Genomic DNA, 19,323 nt, shown 5'->3' with positions numbered 1-19,323 from the left:
ACTCAATTTTTGAGGTGGAAAGAACTTTGCCAAGAAGGCATTGACTAGCTTTTCCCATGAGTCCAGGCTTTCTTTAGGTTGTGAGTCCAACCATGCCCTAGCTCTGTCTCTTACAGGAAAAGGGAATAGCATAAGTCTGTAGACCTCAGGGTCTACCCCATTAGTCTTGACAGTGTCACAGATTTGCAAGAATTCAGCTAAAAACTGATGAGGATCTTCCAATGGAAGTCCATGAAACTTGCAATTCTGTTGCATTAGAGAAACTAATTGAGGCTTAAGCTCAAAGTTGTTTGCTCCAATGGCAGGGATAGAGATGCTTTTCCCATAGAAGTCGGGAGTAGGTGCAGTAAAGTCACCCAGCACCATCCTTGCATTGTTTGCATTGTTGTTATTTTCGGCTGCCATGTCTTCTTCTTTGAAGATTTCTGTTAGGTCCTCTACAGAGAGTTGTGCCTTAGCTTCTCTTAGCTTTCGCTTCAAGGTCCTTTCAGGTTCAGGGTCAGCTTCAACAAGAATGCCTTTGTCTTTGTTCCTGCTCATATGAAAGAGAAGAGAACAAGAAAATGTGGAATCCTCTATGTCACAGTATAGAGATTCCTTGAGGTGTCAGAGGAAAAGAAAAGTAGAAGACAGAAGTAGAAAATTCGAACTTATCAAAGAAGAAGGAGTTCGAATTTTTCATTAAGGAATAGTGTTAGTCCATAAATAGAAGGATGTTAGAAGAAAGGAAGTAATTTTCGAAAATTAAGTTAAAGAATTTGAAAACATTTTGAAAAACACTAATTAATTTTCGAAAATAAGAGTGGGAAAGAAATCAAGTGATTTTTGAAAAAGATTTTGAATTTAGAAGTCAAAAAGATTTGATTGAAAACTATTTTGAAAAAGATGAGGTTAAGAAGATATGATTGGTTTTAAAAAATATGTGATTGAGAAGATATGATTTGAAAACAATTTTAAAAAGATTTGATTTTAAAAATTAATGACTTGCCTAACAAGAAAAGATATGATTCAAACATTAAACCTTTCTCAACAGAAAAGGCAACATACTTGAAATGTTCAATCAAATCATTAATTGATAGCAAGTATCTTTGAAAAAGGAAAGAAATTGATTTTGAAAACATTTGATTGAAAAGATATGATTTGAAAAAGATTTGATTTTGAAAAACTTTGAAAACTTGAAAAAAAATTGATTTGAAAACAAAATCCTCCCCCTTGTGCCATCCTGGCGTTAAACGCCCAGAATGGTGCACATTATGGCGTTTAACGCCCAAAACTATACCCTTTTGGGCGTTAAACGCCCAACCAGGTACCCTGGCTGGCGTTTAAACGCCAGTCTGTCCTTCTTCACTGGGCATTTTGAACGCCCAGCTTTTTCTGTATAATTCCTCTGCTGTATGTTCTGAGTCTTCAATTCTCTGTATTATTGACTTGAAAAAACACAAATTAAAAATATTTTTGGATTTTTAATAATGAGGAATAATCAAAATGCAACTAAAATCAACTAACAATGCATGCAAGACACCAAACTTAGCAGTTTGTCTACTGCTGACACTAACAAAATGAGAATGTATATGAGACATATAAACACTCAAGTCAAGAGAATTAAAAATCAGAGTAATAAAATCATCAAGAACAACTTGAAGATTAATGAAGACACATGCATGAATGCAAAAAGAACAGAAACATGCAATTGACACCAAACTTAACATTAGACTCTAGACTCAAACAAGAAACATAAAATATTTTTGGTTTTTATGATTTTATAATTTTTTGTGCTTTTTCGAAAATTAAGTGAAAAGGAAAATAAAGGTATCAAAATTCTTAATGAGAATTCCAGGAATCATGCAATGTTAGTCTAAAGCTTTAGTCTAAAGGAATTAGACATGTCTAGCCAAGCTTCAGCAGGACATTGCATTCAAGAGCTAAATTGATGAGAATCAATCAGCTTTGGTGATGATAAGAACATCACCTTGAAACACTAGAATTCATTCTTAAGAACTCTGAAGAAAAATACCTAATCTAAGCAACAAGATGAACCGTCAGTTGTCCATACTCGAACAATCCCCGGCAACGGCGCCAAAAACTTGGTGTGCGAAATTGTGATCACTACTTTTCACAACTCAAATAATCCCTAGTAATGGCCCCAAGAACTTGGTGCTCAATACCATGGCATAAACACAACTTTGCACAACTAACCAGCAAGTGCACTGGGTCGTCCAAGTAATAAACCTTACGCGAGTAAGGGTCGATCCCACGGAAATTGTTGGTATGAAGCAAGCTATGGTCACCTTGTAAGTCTTAGTCAGGCAGACTCAAATGGGTATAGTGATATACGAATAAAGCATAAAGATAAAGATAGAGGTACTTATGTAATTCATTGGTAGGAACTTCAGATAAGCGTATGAAGATGCCTTCCCTTCCGTCTCTCTGCTTTCCTACTGTCTTCATCCAATCCTTCTTACTCCTTTCCATGGCAAGCTTATGCAAGGGTTTCACCGTTGTCAGTGGCTACCTCCCATCCTCTCAGTGAAAACGTTCCTATGCTCTGTCACAGCATAGGCTAATCATCTGTCGGTTCTCGGTCAGGCCGGAATAGAATCCAGTGATTCTTTTGCGTCTGTCACTAACGCCCCGCCTGCTAGGAGTTTGAAGCACGTCACAGTCATTCAATCATTGAATCATACTCAGAATACCACAGACAAGGTTAGACCTTCCGGATTCTCTTGAATGCCGCCATCAGTTCTAGTCTATACCACGAAGACTCTGATCTCACGGAATGGCTGGCTCGTTTGTCAGGCGAGCACTCGGTTGTCAGGCGATCAACCATGCATCGTGTATCAGGAATCCAAGAGATATTCACCCAATCTAAGGTAGAACGGAGGTGGTTGTCAGTCACACGTTCATAGGTGAGAATGATGATGAGTGTCACGGATCATCACATTCATCAAGTTGAAGAACAAGTGATATCTTGGACAAAGAACAAGCGGAATTGAATAGAAGAACAATAGTAATTGCATTAATACTCGAGGTACAGCAGAGCTCCACACCTTAATCTATGGTGTGTAGAAACTCCACCATTGAAAATACATAAGAACAAGGTCTAGGCATGGCCGTGAGGCCAGCCTCCCAATGATCTAAGAACTAGATGTCCAAAGATTCCTCTAAATACAATAGCAAAAGGTCCTACTTATAGAGAACTAGTAGCCTAAGGTTTACAGAGATGAGTAAATGACATAAAAATCCACTTCCGGGCCCACTTGGTGTGTGCTTGGGCTGAGCAATGAAGCATTTTCGTGTAGAGACTCCTCTTGGAGTTAAACGCCAGCTTTAGTGCCAGTTTGGGCATTTAACTCCCATTTTGGTGCCAGTTCCGGCGTTTAACGCTGGAATTCCTGAGGGTGACTTTGTACGCCGGTTTGGGCCATCAAATCTTGGGCAAAGTATGGACTATCATATATTGCTGGAAAGCCCAGGATGTCTACTTTCCAACGCCGTTAAGAGCGCGCCAATTGGGCTTCTGTAGCTCCAGAAAATCCACTTCGAGTGCAGGGAGGTCAGAATCCAACAGCATCTGCAGTCCTTTTCAGTCTCTGAATCAGATTTTTGCTCAGGTCCCTCAATTTCAGCCAAAAAATACCTGAAATCACAGAAAAACACACAAACTCATAGTAAAGTCCAGAAAAGTGAATTTTAACTAAAAACTAATAAAAAGTATACTAAAAACTAACTAAAACTACTAAAAACATACTAAAAACAATGCCAAAAAGCGTATAAATTATCCGCTCATCAGGGATCCTGTGGGGTCCACAGATCCTGGAGTGTCAAGGATTTCTCATCTCTGCACCTTTCTGGCGTTTAAACGCCCTCTGTGTGCCATTTTTGGCATTAAACGTCAGTCTGGCTGCCAATTCTGGTGGTTAACGCCCAGAATGCTGCCAGACTGGGCGTTGAACGCCCATTATGCTATCCTTACTGTCGTTTAATGCCTGCCAGACACCAGACACCCGTTTCTGGCGTTAAACGCCAATCTGTCTGCCCATTCTAGTGTTTAACGCCCAGAATGCTGCCTTTTTGGGTGTTAAATGCCCATTCTGCTATCGTTACTGGCATTTAAATGCCAGTAAGCCTGTCTTCCAGGGTGTGCTATTTTTGATGCTATTTTTTTATTTCGCTTTAATTCTGCAGCTGTTTTTGTGACTCTACATGATCATCAACCTAAAGAAAACATAGTCTAACACTGGAAAATAAAATAAAAAAGTAATTAACATAGATAAATAAGATTGGGGTGCTTCCCAATAAGCGCTTCTTTAATGTCAATAACTTGACAGGAAGCTCTTACAGAGCTTCACAGATGCTCAGAGCATGATTGTGGCCTCCCAACACCAAACTTAGAGTTTGAATGTGGGGACTCTGCGTGACTCTGTATTGAGAGAAGCTTTTCATGCTTCCTCTCCATGGTTACAGAGGAAGATCCTTGAGCCTTAAACACAAGGTAGTCCTCATTCAATTGAAGGACTAACTCTCCTCTGTCCACATCAATTACAACCCTTGCTGTGGCTAGGAAGGGTCATCCAAGGATGATGGATTCATCCTCTTTCTTCCCACTGTTTAGGATTATGAAGTCAGCAGGAATGTAGAGGCCTTCAACCTTCACTAAGACATCCTCTACAAGTTCATAAGCCTATTTCATTGATTTGTCTGCAATCTCTAGTGAGATGCTTGCAGCTTGTACCTCAAAGATTCCTAGTGTCTCTATTACAGAGAGTGGCATGAGGTTTATACCTTACCCCAGGTCGCACAGAGCCTTCTCAAAGTTCATGGTGCCTATGGTACAAGGTATTAAGAACCTTTCGGGATCTGGTTTCTTTTGAGGTAATGTCTGCTGAACCCAGGCATTCAGTTCACTGATGAGCAATGGAGATTCATCCTCCCAAGTCTCATTAACAAATAACTTGGCATTCAGCTTCATGATTGCTCCTAGGTATCAAGCAAATTGCTCTTCAACAATATCGTCATCTTCTTCAGAGGAAGAATACTCGTCAGAGCTCATGAATGATAATAGGAAGTTTAGTGGAATCTCTATGGTCTCTGTATGAGCCTCAGATTCCTTTGGTTCCTCATTAGGGACTTCCTTATTGGCTAGTGGGCGTCCATTGAGGTCTTCCTCATTAGAAATCACTGCCTCTTTCTCCTTTATAGGTTCGGCCATTTTGGTTATATTAATGGCCTTGCACTATCTCTTTGGATTCTCTTCTGTATTGCTTGGGAGAGTACTAGGAGGAGTTTCAGTAACTCTTTTACTCAGCTTACCCACTTGTGCCTCTAAATTTCTGATGGAAGACCTTGTTTTAGTCATAAAACTGAGAGTGTCCTTAGATAGATCAGAGACTATGTTTGCTAAGCTAGAGGGGCTCTGCTCAGAATTCCCTGTCTATTGCTGAGAAGATGATAGAAAAGGCTTGCTATTGCCAAACCTATTTCTCCCACCATCATTATAATTGAAGCCTTGTTGAGGCTTCTGTTGATCCTTCCATGAAAAAATTTGGATGATTTCTCCATGAAGGATTATAGGTGTTTCCATAGGGTTCTCCCATATAATTCACCTTTTCCATTGTAGGATTCTCAGTGTCATAAGCTTCTCCTTCATAGGAGGCTTCTTTAGTACTGCCGGATGCAGCTTGCAATCTAGTCAAATTCTGAGAAATTATATTGACTTGTTGAGTCAATATTTTGTTCTGAGCTAATATGGCATTCAGAGTATCAATCTCAAGAACTCCTTTCTTCTGAGTCATCCCATTATTCATAGGATTTCTTTCAGAAGTGTACATGAACGAGTTATTTGCAACCAAGCTAGAATCTACTAGGGCATTAATATTTGGAAGAGGGTATGGGTCTTTTGGGCATGCTTTATTGAGATCGGTGTAATCAACACACATCCTCCACATATCGTTCTGGTTTTTGACCTGCACCACATTCGCCAACCAGGCAAGATACTTGACTTCCCTGATGAAACCTGCCTCTAGGAGGGCTTGTACTTGCTCTTCGACCACTTGAGCCCGTTCGGAACCAAGCTTCCATCTTCTTTGTTGAACAGGTCGGGATCCTGGATGGACAGACAACTGATGGGACATGAGGTCTGGGTCTATCCCGGACATGTCGGAAGCTTTCCAGGCGAAGAGGTCGGAATTTTCTTGAAGGAGTTTAGCCAGCTTCTGCTTCAGGTTTCAGCTAAATTGGTTCCAAAGTTGGTGTTTGTTCCAAGGGTTACCTGAAACTGTAGGTTGATCTCGGACGAGATCTTCTATACTGGTCAGAGATGACGGGTCAGGCTTGTGTGTGGCGGCTGGGGTTATCGTGTCCGTCTTGTTGGACTGGCAATGCTGCTGATCCTTTGTCACCAGTGGGTGGTGGTACCTACAAGGGACTCCGATTCTTAAGTTAGCAAGGGTATTAAGCAGGTTTTTAGTAGAATCAGAGTATGAGTTATACTTGGGTGCTCCAGTGTATTTATAATGGTGTGGAGTGACCTTTTTAGATAAGATAAGTTTGTTATCTTATCTTATCCTATCTTATCTTTGAGTGAGGTCATCTTATCTTCTGAGGAACCGCCCTTCTCTCTGTAGGCTTGGGTTGCCTTTAGGATTTGGGGCGTGATCCTCTATTTGGGCCCTTTTTTGGGCTTTCCTGGTGATTTGACCGAGCTCTTTGAGAAGAGGTCAGATTGTCCTGACCTAAAGAGGTCGGTCGCTTTATCGTCAGACATCCCGGGTCAGACAACTTGACACAGGGTATGAACAGTGCCCCTGCTCAAGCTCGGTTTTTATTTTGGAGGTCGAGTCTTAGTTTTAGGACTTCGAACCTTCTCGGGTGGAGCCAAAGTCGAGTATTTTGTCGATTTTGCCTTTGTAGAGTTCCTTTTTGAATGCGGAACGTTTCTTTTTTCGTTTCCTCTGAAAGCACGCGCTTTTGTATTAGTGTCCTAGTCTTGGGAATGCGCGAGGGTTTTAAAGCCCTCATTAATTGGTTTTTGATGCTCCGTTTCTCTTGGCTTTTATTTTGAATTTAATTCTCAAGAAACAGTTTTCTCTTCTCTTGTTTTTTTGCTGTAACTTCCCTTTTTCTTCTCCCCTTCTGCTTTCGTCTGGAAACTTGCATTTTTGTGTTTCTCTTGTGACGTCGCTTGGTAATTGTTGATGCTTTTGCTTCGAGGAACGTTGGTGCGCGAAATTGTAAACAATACTTTTCACAACTCTCATAATCCCCGGTAATGAACCCCAAAAACTTGGTGTCAATACCATGGCATAAACACAACTTCGCACAACTAACCAGCAAGTGCACTGGGTCGTCCAAGTAATAAACCTTACGCGAGTAAGGGTCGATCCCACGGAGATTGTTGGTATGAAGCAAGCTATGGTCATCTTGTAAATCTTAGTCAGGCAAACTCAAATGGATATGGTGATATACGAATAAAACATAAAGATAAAGATAGAGATACTTATGTAATTCATTGGTGGCAATTTCAGATAAGCGCATGAAGATGCTGTGTCCCTTCCGTCTCTCTGCTTTCCTACTGTCTTCATCCAATCCTTCTTACTCCTTTCCATGGCAAGCTTATGCAAGGGTTTCACCGTTGTTAGTGGCTACCTCCCATCCTCTCAGTGCAAATGTTCAACGCACCCTGTCACGGCACGGCTATCCATCTGTCGGTTCTCAATCAGGCCGGAATAGAATCCAGTGATTCTTTTGCGTCTGTCACTAACTCCCCGCCTTCAGGAGTTTGAAGCACGTCACAGTCATTCAATCATTGAATCCTACTCAGAATACCACAGACAAGGTTAGACCTTCCAGATTCTCTTGAATGCCGCCATCAGTTCTAGCCTATACCACGAAGACTCTGATCTCACAGAATGGCTGGCTCGGTTGTCAGACGAGCGCTCGGTTGTCAGGCGATCAACCATGCATCGTGTATCAGGAATCCAAGAGATATTCACCCAATCTAAGGTAGAACGGAGGTGGTTGTCAGGCACACGTTCATAGGTGAGAATGATGATGAGTGTCACGGATCATCACATTCATCAAGTTGAAGAACAAGTGATATCTTAGAACAAGAACAAGCGGAATTGAATAGAAGAACAATAGTAATTGCATTAATACTCGAGGTACAGCAGAGCTCCACACCTTAATCTATGGTGTGTAGAAACTCCACCGTTGAAAATACATAAGAACAAGGTCTAGGCATGGCCGAATGGCCAGCCTCTCAATGATCTAAGATAGCCTAAGAACAAAGATAGCTACCAAGATCCCTAAATACAATAGTAAAAGGTCCTACTTATAGAGAACTAGTAGCCTAAGGTTTACAGAGATGAGTAAATGACATAAAAATCCACTTCCGGGCCCACCTGGTGTGTGCTTGGGCTGAGCAATGAATCATTTTCGTGTAGAGACTCTTCTTGGAGTTAAACGCCAGCTTTTGTGCCAGTTTGGGCGTTTAACTCCCATTTTGGTGCCACTTCCGGCGTTTAACGCTGGAAATTCTGAAGGTGACTTTGAACGCCGGTTTGGGCCATCAAATCTTGGGCAAAGTATGGACTATCATATATTGCTGGAAAGCCCAGGATGTCTACTTTCCACCGCCGTTGAGAGCGCGCCAATTGGGCTTCTGTAGCTCCAGAAAATCTACTTCGAGTGCAGGGAGGTCAGAATCCAACAGCATCTGCAGTCCTTTTCAGTCTCTGAATCAGATTTTTGCTCAGGTCCCTCAATTTCAGCCAGAAAATACCTGAAATCACAGAAAAACACACAAACTCATAGTAAAGTCCAGAAAAGTGAATTTTAACTAAAAACTAATAAAAAGTATACTAAAAACTAACTAAAACTACTAAAAACATACTAAAAACAATGCCAAAAAGCGTATAAATTATCCGCTCATCAGGGATCCTGTGGGGTCCACAGATCCTGGAGTGTCAAGGATTTCTCATCTCTGCACCTTTCTGGCGTTTAAACACCCTCTGTGTGCCATTTTTGGCATTAAACGTCAGTCTGGCTGCCAATTCTGGTGTTTAACGCCCTGAATGCTGCCAGACTAGGCGTTGAACGCCCATTCTGCTATCCTTACTGTCGTTTAATGCCTGCCAGACACCAGACACCCGTTTCTGGCGTTAAACGCCAATCTGTCTGCCCATTCTGGTGTTTAACGCCCAGAATGCTGCCATTTTGGGTGTTAAATGCCCATTCTGCTATCGTTACTGGCATTTAAATGCCAGTAAGCCTGTCTTCCAGGGTGTGCTATTTTTGATGCTATTTTTTTATTTCGCTTTAATTCTGCAGCTGTTTTTGTGACTCTACATGATCATCAACCTAAAGAAAACATAGTCTAACACTGGAAAATAAAATAAAAAAGTAATTAACATAGATAAATAAGATTGGGTTGCTTCCCAATAAGCGCTTCTTTAATGTCAATAACTTGACAGGAAGCTCTTACAGAGCTTCACAGATGCTCAGAGCATGATTGTGGCCTCCCAACACCAAACTTAGAGTTTGAATGTGGGGACTCTGCGTGACTCTGTATTGAGAGAAGCTTTTCATGCTTCCTCTCCATGGTTACAGAGGAAGATCCTTGAGCCTTAAACACAAGGTAGTCCTCATTCAATTGAAGGACAAACTCTCCTCTGTCCACATCAATTACAACCCTTGCTGTGGCTAGGAAGGGTCATCCAAGGATGATGGATTCATCCTCTTTCTTCCCACTGTTTAGGATTATGAAGTCAGCAGGAATGTAGAGGCCTTCAACCTTCACTAAGACATCCTCTACAAGTTCATAAGCCTATTTCATTGATTTATCTGCAATCTCTAGTGAGATGCTTGCAGCTTGTACCTCAAAGATTCCTAGTGTCTCTATTACAGAGAGTGGCATGAGGTTTATACCTTACCCCAGGTCGCACAGAGCCTTCTCAAAGGTCATGGTGCCTATGGTACAAGGTATTAAGAACCTTTCGGGATCTGGTTTCTTTTGAGGTAATGTCTGCTGAACCCAGGCATTCAGTTCACTGATAAGCAATGGAGATTCATCCTCCCAAGTCTCATTAACAAATAACTTGGCATTCAGCTTCATGATTGCTCCTAGGTATCAAGCAAATTGCTCTTCAACAATATCGTCATCTTCTTCAGAGGAAGAATACTCGTCAGAGCTCATGAATGATAATAGGAAGTTCAGTGGAATCTCTATGGTCTCTGTATGAGCCTCAGATTCCTTTGGTTCCTTATTAGGGACTTCCTTATTGGCTAGTGGGCGTCCATTGAGGTCTTCCTCATTAGAAATCACTGCCTCTTTCTCCTTTATAGGTTCGGCCATTTTGGTTATATTAATGGCCTTGCACTATCTCTTTGGATTCTCTTCTGTATTGCTTGGGAGAGTACTAGGAGGAGTTTCAGTAACTCTTTTACTCAGCTTACCCACTTGTGCCTCTAAATTTCTGATGGAAGACCTTGTTTTAGTCATAAAACTGAGAGTGTCCTTAGATAGATCAGAGACTATGTTTGCTAAGCTAGAGGGGCTCTGCTCAGAATTCCCTGTCTATTGCTGAGAAGATGATAGAAAAGGCTTGCTATTGCCAAACCTATTTCTCCCACCATCATTATAATTGAAGCCTTGTTGAGGCTTCTGTTGATCCTTCCATGAAAAAATTTGGATGATTTCTCCATGAAGGATTATAGGTGTTTCCATAGGGTTCTCCCATATAATTCACCTTTTCCATTGTAGGATTCTCAGTGTCATAAGCTTCTCCTTCATAGGAGGCTTCTTTAGTACTGCCGGATGCAGCTTGCAATCTAGTCAAATTCTGAGAAATTATATTGACTTGTTGAGTCAATATTTTGTTCTGAGCTAATATGGCATTCAGAGTATCAATCTCAAGAACTCCTTTCTTCTGAGTCATCCCATTATTCACAGGATTTCTTTCAGAAGTGTACATGAACGAGTTATTTGCAACCAAGCTAGAATCTACTAGGGCATTAATATTTGGAAGAGGGTATGGGTCTTTTGGGCATGCTTTATTGAGATCGGTGTAATCAACACACATCCTCCACATATCGTTCTGGTTTTTGACCTGCACCACATTCGCCAACCAGGCAAGATACTTGACTTCCCTGATGAAACCTGCCTCTAGGAGGGCTTGTACTTGCTCTTCGACCACTTGAGCCCGTTCGGAACCAAGCTTCCATCTTCTTTGTTGAACAGGTCGGGATCCTGGATGGACAGACAACTGATGGGACATGAGGTCTGGGTCTATCCCGGACATGTCGGAAGCTTTCCAGGCGAAGAGGTCGGAATTTTCTTGAAGGAGTTTAGCCAGCTTCTGCTTCAGGTTTCAGCTAAATTGGTTCCAAAGTTGGTGTTTGTTCCGAGGGTTACCTGAAACTGTAGGTTGATCTCGGACGAGATCTTCTATACTGGTCAGAGATGACGGGTCAGGCTTGTGTGTGGCGGCTGGGGTTATCGTGTCCGTCTTGTTGGACTGGCAATGCTGCTGATCCTTTGTCACCAGTGGGTGGTGGTACCTACAAGGGACTCCGATTCTTAAGTTAGCAAGGGTATTAAGCAGGTTTTTAGTAGAATCAGAGTATGAGTTATACCTGGGTGCTCCAGTGTATTTATAATGGTGTGGAGTGACCTTTTTAGATAAGATAAGTTTGTTATCTTATCTTATCCTATCTTATCTTTGAGTGAGGTCATCTTATCTTCTGAGGAACCGCCCTTCTCTCTGTAGGCTTGGGTTGCCTTTAGGATTTGGGGCGTGATCATCTATTTGGGCCCTTTTTTGGGCTTTCCTGGTGATTTGACCGAGCTCTTTGAGAAGAGGTCGGATTGTCCTGACCTAAAGAGGTCGGTCGCTTTATCGTCAAACATCCCGAGTCAGACAACTTGACACAGGGTATGAACAGTGCCCCTGCTCAAGCTCGGTTTTTATTTTGGAGGTCGAGTCTTAGTTTTAGGACTTCAAACCTTCTCGGGTGGAGCCGAAGTCGAGTATTTTGTCGATTTTGCCTTTGTAGAGTTCCTTTTTGAATGCGGAACGTTTCTTTTTTCTTTTCCTCTGAAAGCACGCGCTTTTGTATTAGTGTCCTAGTCTTGGGAATGCGCGAGGGTTTTAAAGCCCTCATTAATTGGTTTTTGATGCTCCGTTTCTCTTGGCTTTTATTTTGAATTTAATTCTCAAGAAAAAGTTTTCTCTTCTCTTGTTTTTTTGCTGTAACTTCCCTTTTTCTTCTCCCCTTCTGCTTTCGTCTGGAAACATGCATTTTTGTGTTTCTCTTGTGACGTCGCATGGTAATTGTTGATGATTTTGCTTCGAGGAACGTTGGTGCGCGAAATTGTAAACAATACTTTTCACAACTCTCATAATCCCCGGTAATGAACCCCAAAAACTTGGTGTCAATACCATGGCATAAACACAACTTCGCACAACTAACCAGCAAGTGCACTGGGTCGTCCAAGTAATAAACCTTACGCGAGTAAGGGTCGATCCCACGGAGATTGTTGGTATAAAGCAAGCTATGGTCATCTTGTAAATCTTAGTCAGGCAAACTCAAATGGATATGGTGATATACGAATAAAACATAAAGATAAAGATAGAGATACTTATGTAATTCATTGGTGGGAATTTCAGATAAGCGCATGAAGATGCTGTGTCCCTTCCGTCTCTCTGCTTTCCTACTGTCTTCATCCAATCCTTCTTACTCCTTTCCATGGCAAGCTTATGCAAGGGTTTCACCGTTGTCAGTGGCTACCTCCCATCCTCTCAGTGGAAATGTTCAACGCACCCTGTCACGGCACGGCTATCCATCTGTCGGTTCTCAATCAGGCCGGAATAGAATCCAGTGATTCTTTTGCGTCTGTCACTAACGCCCCGCCTTCAGGAGTTTGAAGCACGTCACAGTCATTCAATCATTGAATCCTACTCAGAATACCACAGACAAGGTTAGACCTTCCAGATTTTCTTGAATGCCGCCATCAGTTCTAGCCTATACCACGAAGACTCTGATCTCACAGAATGGCTGGCTCGGTTGTCAGGCGAGCGCTCGGTTGTCAGGCGATCAACCATGCATCGTGTATCAGGAATCGAAGAGATATTCACCCAATCTAAGGTAGAACGGAGGTGGTTGTCAGGCACACGTTCATAGGTGAGAATGATGATGAGTGTCACGGATCATCACATTCTTCAAGTTGAAGAACAAGTGATATCTTAGAACAAGAACAAGCGGAATTGAAAAGAACAACAATAGTAATTGCATTAATACTCGAGGTACAGCAGAGCTCCACACCTTAATCTATGGTGTGTAGAAACTCCACCGTTGAAAATACATAAGAACAAGGTCTAGGCATGGCCGAATGGCTAGCCTCTCAATGATCTAAGATAGCCTAAGAACAAAGATAGCTACCAAGATCCCTAAATACAATAGTAAAAGGTCCTACTTATAGAGAACTAGTAGCCTAAGGTTTACAGAGATGAGTAAATGACATAAAAATCCACTTCCGGGCCCACCTGGTGTGTGCTTGGGCTGAGAAATGAATCATTTTCGTGTAGAGACTCTTCTTGGAGTTAAACGCCAGCTTTTGTGCCAGTTTGGGCGTTTAACTCCCATTTTGGTGCCAGTTCCGGCGTTTAACGCTGGAAATTCTGAAGGTGACTTTGAACGCCGGTTTGGGCCATCAAATCTTGGGCAAAGTATGGACTATCATATATTGCTGGAAAGCCCAGGATGTCTACTTTCCAACGCCGTTGAGAGCGCGCCAGTTGGTCTTCTGTAGCTCCAGAAAATCCACTTCGAGTGCAGGGAGGTCAGAATCCAACAGCATCTGCAGTCCTTTTCAGTCTCTGAATCAGATTTTTGCTCAGGTCCCTCAATTTCAGCCAAAAAATACCTGAAATCACAGAAAAACACACAAACTCATAGTAAAGTCCAGAAAAGTGAATTTTAACTAAAAACAAATAAAAATATACTAAAAACTAAACCAAATATACTAAAAACATACTAAAAACAATGCCAAAAAGCGTACAAATTATCCGCTCATCACAACACCAAACTTAAATTGTTGCTTGTCCTCAAGCAACTGAAAATCAAATATGATAAAAAGAAGAGAATATGCAATGAATTCCAAAAACATCTATGAAGATCAGTATTAATTAGATGAGCGGGGCTTTTAGCTTTTTGCCTCTGAATAGTTTTGGCATCTCACTCTATCCTTTGAAACTCAGAATGATTGGCTTCTTTAGGAACTCAGAATCCAGATAGTGTTGTTGATTCTCCTAGCTAAGTATAATGATTCTTGAACACAGCTACTTATTGAGTCTTGGCTGTGGCCCAAAGCACTCTGTCTTCCAGTATTACCACCGGATACATACATGCCACAGACACATAATTGGGTGAACCTTTTCAGATTGTGACTCAGCTTTGCTAAAGTCCCCAATTAGAGGTGTCCAGGGTTCTTAAGCACACTCTTTTTGCCTTGGATCACAACTTTATTTCTTTCTTTTTCTTTTCTTTTTCTTTCTCTCTTTTTTTTTTCTTTTTTCGTCTTTCTCTTTCTCTTTTTTTTTTTGTATTCACTGCTTTTTCTTGCTTCAAGAATCATTTTTATGATTTTTCAGATCCTCAGTAACATGTCTCCTTTTTCATCATTCTTTCAAGAGCCAACATTCATGAATCACAAATTCAAAAGACATATGCACTGTTTAAGCATGCATTCAGAAAACAAAAGTGTTGCCACCACATCAAAATAATTAAACTGTTATAAAATTCAAAATTCATGCAATTCTTTTTCTTTTTCAATTAAGAACATTTTTATTCAAGAAAGGTGATGGATTCATAGGACATTCATAACTTTAAGGCATAGACACTTAAGACACTAATGATCATAAGACACAAACATGGATAAACATAAGCATGAAAATTCGAAAAACAAGAAAATAAAGAGCAAGGAGATTAAAGAACGGGTCCACCTTAGTGATGGCGGCTTGTTCTTCCTCTTGAAGATCTTATGGAGTGCTTGAGCTCCTCAATGTCTCTTCCTTGTCTTTGTTGCTCCTCTCTCATGATTCTTTGATCTTCTCTAATTTCATGGAGGAGGATGGAATGTTCTTGGTGCTCCACCCTTAGTTGTCCCATGTTGGAACTCAATTCTCCTAGGGAGGTGTTCAGTTGCTCCCAATAGTCTTGTGGAGGAAAGTGCATCCCTTGAGGCATCTCAGGGATCTCATGATGAGAGGGGTCTCTTGTTTGCTCCATCCTTTTCTTAGTGATGGGCTTATGTCCGCCACCTTATAGAGTTGACAAATGAGGTGAGGAAAGGCTAACCTTGCCAAGGTGGAGGACTTGTCCGCCACCTTATAGAGTTCTTGGGCTATAACCTCATGAACTTCCACTTCTTCTCCAATCATGATGCTATGAATCATGATGGCCCGGTCTAGAGTAACTTCGGACCGGTTGCTAGTGGGAATGATTGAGCGTTGGATAAACTCCAACCATCCTCTAGCCACGGGCTTGAGGTCATGCCTTCTTAGTTGAACCGGCTTCCCTCTTGAATCTCTCGTCCATTGGGCGCCCTCTTCACAAATGTCAGTGAGGACTTGGTCCAACCTTTGATCAAAGTTGACCCTTCTAGTGTAAGGATGTTCATCTCCTTGCATCATAGGCAAGTTGAATGCCAACCTTACATTTTCCGGACTAAAATCCAAGTATTTTCCCCGAACCATAGTAAGCCAATTCTTTGGATCCGGGTTCACACTTTGATTATGGTTCTTGGTGATCCATGCATTGGTGTAGAACTCTTGAACCATTAAGATTCCGACTTGTTGAATGGGGTTGGTAAGAACTTCCCAACCTCTTCTTCGGATCTCATGTCGGATCTCCGGATATTCACTCTTTTTGAGTGAAAAAAAGGACCTCGGGGATCACCTTCTTCAAGGCCACAACTTCATAGAAGTGGTCTTGATGCACCCTTGAGATGAATCTCTCCATCTCCCATGACTCGGAGGTAGAAGCTTTTGCCTTTCCTTTCCCCTTTCTAGAGGTTTCTCCGGCCTTGGATGCCATAAATAGTTATGGAAAAACAAAAAGCACTACTTTTACCACACCAAACTTAAAAGGTTTGCTCGTCCTCGAGCAAAAGAAGAAAGAAGAGAGTAGAAGAAGAAGAAATGAGGAAGAAGGGAATGGCTTTGTGTTCGGCTAAAGAGGGGGAGAAGTGGTGTTTAGGGTGTGTGAAAATTAAGGAGTGAAGATGGGTTTATAAAGGTGTGAGGGGAAGGGTGAGTTTGGGAGGGAAAGTGGTTTGAATTTGAAGGTGAGGTAGGTGGGGTTTTATGAAGGATGGATGTGAGTGGTGAAGAGAGAGAGTGGTGGGGTTGGTGGGGATCCTGTGGGGTCCACAGATCCTAAGGTGTCAAGGAAAAGTCATCCCGGCACCAAATGGCATGCAAAATTACGTTTTTAGCCAATTCTGGCGTTAAACGCCGGGCTGGTACCCATTTCTGGCCTTTAACGCCAAGTTCTTGCCCTTTTCTGGCGTTTAACGCCAGTCTGGTGCCCCGTTCTGGCGTTAAACGCCCAGAATGGTGCCAGACTGGGCGTTAAACGCCCATCTGCTAGCCTTACTGGCGTTTAAACGCCAGTAGGTTCTTCCTCCAGGGTGTGCTATTTTTCTTCCTGTTTTTCATTCTGTTTTTGCTTTTTCAATTGATTTTGTGACTTCTCATGATCATCAACCTACAGAAAACATAAAATAACAAAGAAAAATAGATAAAATATAACATTGGGTTGCCTCCCAACAAGCGCTTCTTTAATGTCAGTAGCTTGACAGAGGGCTCTCATGGAGCCTCACAGATGCTCAGAGCAATGTTGGAACCTCCCAACACCAAACTTAGAGTTTGAGTGTGGGGGTTCAACACCAAACTTAGAAGTTGGTTGTGGCCTCCCAACACCAAACTTAGAGTTTGACTGTGGGGGCTCTGTTTGGCTCTGTTTTGAGAGGAGCTCTTCATGCTTCCTCTCCATGGTGACAGAGGGATATCCTTGAGCCTTAAACACAAAGGATTCTTCATTCACTTGAATGATCAGTTCACCTCCATCAACATCAATCACAGCCTTTGTTGTGGCTAGGAAGGGTCTTCCAAGGATGATAGATTCATCCATACACTTCCCAGTCTCTAGGACTATGAAATCAGCAGGGATGTAATGGTCTTCAATCTTTACCAGAACATCCTCTACAAGTCCATAACCTTGTTTTCTTGAATTGTCTGCCATCTCTAGTGAGATTCTTGCAGCTTGTACCTCAAAGATCCCTAGCTTCTCCATTACAGAGAGAGGCATGAGGTTTACACTTGACCCTAAGTCACACAGAGCCTTCTTGAAGGTCAATGTGCCTATGGTACAAGGTATGGAGAACTTCCCAGGGTCATGCCTCTTTTGAGGTAATTTCTGCCTAGACAAGTCATCCAATTCTTTGGTGAGCAAAGGAGGTTCGTTCTCCCAAGTCTCATTTCCAAATAACTTGTCATTTAGCTTCATGATTGCTCCAAGGTATTTAGCAACTTGCTCTTCAGTGACATACTCATCCTCTTCAGAGGAGGAATACTCATCAGAGCTCATGAAAGGCAGAAGTAAGTCCAATGGAATCTCTATGGTCTCATTTTGAGCCTCAGATTCCCATGGTTCCTCATTAGGGAACTCATTGGAGGCTAGTGCACGCCCATTGAGGTCTTCCTCAGTGGTGTTCACTTCCTCTCCTTCCTCTCCAAATTCAGCCATGTTGATGGCCTTGCACTCTCCTTTTGGATTTTCTTCTGTATTGCTTGGAAGAGTACTAGGAGGGAGTTCAGTAATTTTCTTGCTCAGCTGTCCCACTTGTGCCTCCAAATTCCTAATGGAGGACCTTGTTTCAGTCATGAAACCTTGAGTGGTTTTGATTATATCAGAGACCATGGTTGCTAAGTCAGAGTGGTTCTGCTTAGAATTCTCTGTCTGTTGCTGAGAAGATGATGGAAAAGGCTTGCCATTGCTAAACCTGTTTCTTCCACCATTATTATTGTTGAAACCTTCGTGAGGTCTCTGTTGATCCTTCCATGAGAGGTTTGGATGATTTCTCCATGAAGAATTATAGGTGGTTCCATAGGGTTCTCCCATGTAATTCACCTCTTCCATTGAAGGGTTCTCAGGATCATAAGCTTCTTCTTCAGATGAAGCATCCTTAGTACTGTTTGGTGCATTTTGCATTCCAGATAGACTTTGAGAAATCAAATTGACTTGTTGAGTCAATATCTTGTTCTGAGCCAGAATGGCATTCAGAGTATCAATCTCAAGAACTCCTTTATTCTGATTAGTCCCATTGTTCACAGGATTCCTTTCAGAAGTGTACATGAATTGGTTATTTGCAACCATTTCAATTAGTTCTTGAGCTTCTGTAGGCGTCTTCTTCAGATGAAGAGATCCTCCAGCAGAGCTATCCAAAGACATCTTGGATAGTTCAGAGAGACCATCATAGAAAATACCTATGATGCTCCATTCAGAAAGCATGTCAGAAGGACATTTTCTGATCAATTGTTTGTATCTTTCCCAAGCTTCATAGAGGGATTCTCCATCCTTCTGTCTGAAGGTTTGGACTTCCACTCTAAGCTTACTCAATTTTTGAGGTGGAAAGAACTTTGCCAAGAAGGCATTAACTAGCTTTTCCCATGAGTCCAGGCTTTCTTTAGGTTGTGAGTCCAACCATGTCCTAGCTTTGTCTCTTACAGCAAAAGGGAATAGCATAAGTCTGTAGACCTCAGGGTTAATCCCATTAGTCTTGACAGTGTCACAGATTTGCAAGAATTCAGCTAAGAACTGATGAGGATCTTCCAATGGAAGTCCATGGAACTTGCAATTCTGTTGCATTAGAGAAACTAATTGAGGCTTAAGCTCAAAGTTGTTTGCTCCAATGGCAGGGATAGAGATGCTTCTCCCATAGAAGTCGGGAGTAGGTGCAGTAAAGTCACCCAGCACCTTCCTTGCATTGTTTGCATTGTTGTTGTTTTCGGCTGCCATGTCTTCTTCTTTGAAGATTTTTGTTAGGTCCTCTACAGAGAGTTGTGCCTTAGCTTCTCTTAGCTTTCGCTTTAAGGTCTTTTCAGGTTCAGGGTCAGCTTCAACAAGAATGCTTTTGTCTTTGTTCCTGCTCATATGAAAGAGAAGAGAACAAGAAAATGTGGAATCCTCTATGTCACAGTATAGAGATTCCTTGAGGTGTCAGAGAAGAAGAAAAATAGAAGGAAGAAGGAGAAGAATTCGAAC

The 19,323-nt window shown here is 41.8% G+C and overlaps 1 non-coding gene across 1 annotated transcript; it reads left to right on the top strand.

Annotated features, from left to right (window-relative positions):
• The first annotated feature begins 18,564 nt into the window (after positions 1-18,564).
• On the top strand, positions 18,565-18,672 carry LOC130937360 (small nucleolar RNA R71). The gene has a single exon (XR_009068581.1). It is a non-coding gene; the product is annotated as a small nucleolar RNA R71 (small nucleolar RNA).
• The last annotated feature ends 651 nt before the right edge of the window (positions 18,673-19,323 follow it).

This window comes from Arachis stenosperma, chromosome 6 (assembly GCF_014773155.1).
Source record: "Arachis stenosperma cultivar V10309 chromosome 6, arast.V10309.gnm1.PFL2, whole genome shotgun sequence".
NCBI classification, from domain to species: domain Eukaryota; kingdom Viridiplantae; phylum Streptophyta; class Magnoliopsida; order Fabales; family Fabaceae; genus Arachis; species Arachis stenosperma.
This window is presented reverse-complemented; position numbering and strand designations above follow the sequence as displayed.